At 45.8% G+C, this 5,325-nt stretch overlaps 1 long non-coding RNA gene across 4 annotated transcripts; it reads left to right on the forward strand.

Moving 5' to 3' along the window:
* The first annotated feature begins 296 nt into the window (after positions 1-296).
* On the forward strand, positions 297-5,044 carry LOC109735115 (uncharacterized). 4 transcript variants are annotated; one of them, XR_006662211.2, is made up of 6 exons: positions 326-850; positions 941-1,069; positions 1,215-1,295; positions 2,622-2,674; positions 4,351-4,432; positions 4,526-5,044. It is a non-coding gene; the product is annotated as an uncharacterized lncRNA (long non-coding RNA). The 4 variants fall into 4 exon arrangements; XR_012181403.1 differs by having other exon boundaries at positions 335-850; positions 2,622-2,683; XR_012181402.1 differs by having other exon boundaries at positions 668-850; positions 2,622-2,726.
* The last annotated feature ends 281 nt before the right edge of the window (positions 5,045-5,325 follow it).

Here is a 5,325-nt window from a genome sequence, read left to right on the forward strand (position 1 = left end):
ATTTCCCCGGACCACAAATTAGTTCATCGATTCATAAAATGCTCGTGATTTAAAAAAATGTTCACGAATTTGAAAAAATGTTCACCAACTTAAAAAATGTTCATGATTTAAAGAATAATTCAAAAGTTTTAATAACCGCCATAGGGGCGCCCGTGTCATGGTAGAAATATATATATAGGGACACGTAGGTATTTGGAAATTGGAAAAAGTATTTCCACATGGATCCCCCGAGCCCCACCCCGAGTCCCGACTCTGCCGCTGGGCCTAGCCAGCCAGCGGAGCAGCCTTCCTATGATGACTATGTTGCGTCCCTGTTGGGTGGCCCGTCCACCCCGACGGTGTGGCAGCGACGCCCCCCGTCTCCGCCGCTGCCGCAGCCACCGGCCTCCCCCGCAGCCGCGTCGCCGCCGCTGCTGCAGCCACCGCCCCTCCCCGCAGCCCCGTCTCCGCCGCCGCCGCCGGGACCGGCCTCCCCCGCAGCCCCAGGGCCGCGGCCGCAGCCGCCTGACGTCCCTAGTACTTACCAGCTCGTTCCGCGGGCGGGAGCCCCCAACGCCCCACCTGCTCGGCTGCCTCCCCCTCGTCAGCCGGCCGCTCTCAAGCGGTCCGTCCACACGACGGTCATGCCGTCCGGTTGCGCTGGGGCAAACAGGGCCTCGGATGTGATGGTCTTCGCCGGCCTGCTCGCGGAACTCTCCCGCGACCGCCAGTGCCCCCGCCGGAGGTGGTCCAGCTCCCGCATCCGGCGGCGCCCGTTCAGGAGCCTGCTCCACTGGAGCCGATTGAGGAGGACGCCCCCCACCCCCCCTCGCCCCAGCACGGCTCGCCACCGCCCGTCGTCGCGGAGGAGGTGAATCCCCATCCAGCAACATTTCTTGGTGTTTCTTGCGTTTCTTGCGTTCCGTCGAGTCTTACAGTCGATTCTTTTCCTCTTGCATAGGTACGTGTAGGTTCCTCCTCCCCCTCCACGGAGCGTGGCCAGGCCTCACCTTCACCATCGGGAGCGGCAGATGGGGATTCTAGCGACCCATCGGCGGCGGCGGCGGCAGCAGCAGCAGCAGCTGTTGAGGTGAGATTGTAGCGACTTTCTTTGCTATTGTTCGTTTTCTTGCCTTTTTCGGTTCAAAATTTACACCTATTTCGGGATTTGCATATCAAAACAGTCGAATTATTAGGAGTACAACCAAGTCACTGGTTTATCTTCTTCTGTTCAGGGCGAAGCAGCTGATGGTGAAGAGCAAACTTTCCGATTGTGATATTGATGCTATCTTGACAGGATCGTGACTGAACTCGAGGTAATGGATGCTATGAACCTCATTTTTGTTTACTATTGCTGTTGAATGCCTGAAAAACATGATCCTCAATGCCCATGATTGTGGGCATTGCCCCTGACCTCATTGAAAATGGTGTAGTGTCTTATTTGGCTGTTCCTGTCACTTTTTCTACTCTCAAAACTTGTGACCTTGTATTCCTGGAAGCTAGGATGATTAAAAAATTAGATGCCTGGATTGGTGGTACAGCGTCTTCTGGTGTTAGATTGACCCTTGTCAATTCTAGCCTCTCTGGAATCATCTCGTTTCTTATGTCTATGTTTCTTTTCAATAATATCTTACTGAAAAAACTTGATAAGCCTCGGTGGCGTATGTTTTGGGAAGGAAATGGTGGTAAATGTAAGTACCACCTTGTCAAGTGGAAAGTTCTGTGTCGTTCAAAGAAAGAAGGGGGATTGGGTATCCTGGATCTGGAGAAACAGAACATTAGCTTAATGACTAAGTGGTGGTCGAAATTAGAAACCCAGGATGGGCTGAAACCTACTTTTAATGACTCCCCTTGTTAGAAACATATTATAAAAGTGAAAAGCGTCTATTTTGCGGGGAGGGAGGTGGTTCGGAATAGAGGTAACTTGGTAAGACTGGTCAGATCTGTGGTGTACACCCTTACAGATTTAGTCACCATTGCTATTTGACATTTGTCAAAAAAGGACTGCACAATTGCAGAATTTGTTGCTGGTGACTACCAGGTTCCCTTTCGTCGTCGGTTGACCCGGGATTTGTTGGAACAGTGGTCCGGCATTTGCCAAACTGTTCGAGAAAAGAATTTGAACCCTTTGCCTGATAAGGTTTCGTGGTCGCTAACTAAAAGCAAACAGTTCACTACTAAGTCTGTGTATAAATGTCCTTGAACGTAGTATTTCGGGTACTAATAACAAGTGGCTGTGGAAAGCCAATGTTCCTCTTAATATCCAGATTTTTACATGCCAGCTTTTCCGCAATGCTATTCTAACTAGGGATAAACGTAAATGCTTGGGGAATCCTATATGTTCTTTCTGCGACACGATGGGAGATGCAAACCACCATTTCTTTGGGTGTCATATTGTAAAAGCTGTATGGGGAACTATTGGTAATGTTGTTGGGGCCTCTTGCGTGCCTAAGAATTTGTGGCAAAGTTTTCTTGGTTGTTTTCATATTTGCCTGGGGGGAGCAAAATTTATATGATTGCTATTGCTGCTGTTTGTTGGAGTATATGGACAGTGAGGAACAAGATCACCTTTGAGAATTATATTGTCAGATCCCCTACAGGTGTGGTTTTTACAGTGTGCTCTTTCCTGATGTATTGATCAGGTCTCTTGAAAGATGCTGATAGGAAGGTGCTTCAGCAAGGAGTGATGAACAAGGTCCTGATGGTTGAAGCTTCTCTGCTGGATTCATCGACTTCACCCTTTTTGAGTCTGATAACTAGCTTCATGTTGCTGTTTGCAAACTATGTCTGTTTTGGTTCGAGGTTTAGATGCGTGGTAACAGGTTTTAGCCCTGTAGCTTAATGTTTCGACTTCGAGCTCTTAGCGGCAGGTTTCTTGTTAGTGCTCCCGACTAACTTCGCCTCTCTTACTCCCCTTTCGTCCCCTTCTTGCCTTCTCTCGATCTGCTGCCGCTGGGACAGTGTTGGAAAAAAGACTGTATTTCGTTAAGAAATTAACGGAAAGGGACGAGGCCTGGTTGGAGACTATGTCTGGACTTAAGCTCAATTATAGTCAGAATATTTTTCCGCTGGCAGTGATAACACCAATACTGAATTTTATTCAGATTTATTTGGATGTCAACTAGGCTGCCTTCCTATGAAGTGTTTGGGGTCCCTGTCACTTTTTCTGCTCTTGAGACAAGTGATTTGTCCTCCGTAGAAGCTAGAATGATAAAGAAATTAGATGCTTTGATTGACTCTTGCCAATTCTAGTTTGGTGGGAATTCCCTCTTTCCTGATGTCTATGTTCTTGTTTAACAAAACTCTACTGAAAAAACTGGATAAACCTTGTGGACGCCTTTTTTGGGAAGGAAGTGGGTGTAAACGCAAATACCACCTTGTTAAGTGGAAAATCCTTTGTCGTTCCAAGAAAAAGGGAGGTTTGGGAATCCTAGATTTGAAAAAGCAGAATATTAGTTTAATGACAAACTGGTGGTGGAAGGTAGAGACCCAAAAGGGGCTGTGGCAGGATACTATTAAAGCCAAATATTTTCGGAATCATACTGTGGCTTCGGTCAAAGCCCGTTTAATGATTCTCCCCTGCTGGAAACACATTTTGGATGTAAAAGATGTTTACTTTGCTGGAAGGGAGTTGACGGTGATTTGGTTAGGCTGTGGTTAGATCCCTGGTTAAATTGTATTCCATTGCAAGTCCAGTTTCCTGAACTTTTTGACATTTGCCAAAAACAGAGTTGCACGATTGCAGAATTTGTTAATAATATTACCATCTACTCTTTCGTCGTCGTTTATCTGGTGAGATGCTGGAGCAATGGAACAACATTTTCCGAGCTATTCGTGAGATAGAATTGAATTCTTTCCCAGATAAGGTTTTGTGGTCCCTGACAAAAAATAAGCAGTTTGCTACCAAGTCCACATATATGTGGCTTGAACGTGTGTTTTCTGGTGCTAATAACAAATGGCTTTGGAAAGCAAAGATCCCTCTTAAAATCAAAATCTTTATGTGTCAGTTATTCCGTAATGCTATATTAACTAGAGATAACATGAGAAAAAGAAAATGGTTGGGAAACCCGACTTGCTCTTTCTGTGACTGTACTGAGACTGCTACTCATATTTTTTGGCTGTCATATGGCAAAAGCCGTGTGGGGCACTATTGGTAACACTATCGGGGCTCCTTGTGTTCCAAGAAACGTATGGCAGAGTTTCACTTGGTTGTTCTCCTTTCTACCTGGGGAAAATAATATGTACTATATGATTGCTATTGCTGCTGTTTGCTGGGGTGTCTGGACTGTGAGGAACAAGATTACTTTTGACAAACATGTTGTCAGATCCTCTACAAGTGTGATGTTTACGGTTTGCTCTTTCTTAATGTAGGAGATGCTTCAGAAGGGAGTGCAGGTCTTGATGATTGAAGCTTCTCGGCTGGCTTCGGCGACTGTGCCTGCTGCAGGAACTGGTGCGGGGTGATAATCCATCTCTGGAGTTTTAGTGAGCTTCTGGTGGTTCCTGTGAGGTGATCAATCACAAAATCTGGTTCTGTCTTCTGCAGCTGCTGCTGGCGTGCATTGTGCAGAGAGAGCGGCAAGGGAGGACTGGCGTCGGGAGGAAGAAGACGGTCGGTCTTATCCTCACCTCTTCGGTCTCACGTTAGCCGAAGACAGCTCTCCGGTCGCCCGGAATTTGGGTGGGCCGGCCCAAAAACAAGAGCAGCGCCACAAAAACTGGCTTCCGCCCGGAATCGAAGGGAGTTTCTATGTGACGCGTTCTGCGTCAAATTGCCGCGATTTCGCACAGGCACGCCGTTCGCGTGCGACGATTGGGCTGGCCCATTGCAGTGCGCCACAGAAACCAGCTGAAAAAAAAAATCGCTAAAAGGTAGGCGCAACCACTGGGAATCGAACACAGGACCACAGACTTGTGCTCGCTCCATGCTAGCCACTAAGCTGGAACACCTCAGTTGACAAATGAACAGCAAAAATCTAAAAGAACTAAAGAATGTATAAGACTTAACACTGTTTGAAAAATATCCTTTACCATTTTCCAAATTTTAATTAAATTTTTAATAGTACGATTTTCTTTTCAAAAAGCAAACAATTGTATGATTTCGTGAACAAAATATTGAATTTCCCAAACATTTTTCGAAAACATGAACATTTTCAGAATTTGTGAACAATTTTCTAAAGCACGAACATTTTTAAAATTTGAGAACAAATTTCGAAACGGAGAACAATTTTGAAAATCCCTAACAAATTTGGAAGCACAACATTTTTTTAGTATGTGAACAAAATTTTGAAATCCAGAACATTTTTTGAAATATTTGAACAAAATTTTTAAAACATGAACATGTTT

Source organism: Aegilops tauschii, chromosome 4, assembly GCF_002575655.3.
Source record: "Aegilops tauschii subsp. strangulata cultivar AL8/78 chromosome 4, Aet v6.0, whole genome shotgun sequence".
In the NCBI taxonomy this organism is placed as follows: domain Eukaryota; kingdom Viridiplantae; phylum Streptophyta; class Magnoliopsida; order Poales; family Poaceae; genus Aegilops; species Aegilops tauschii.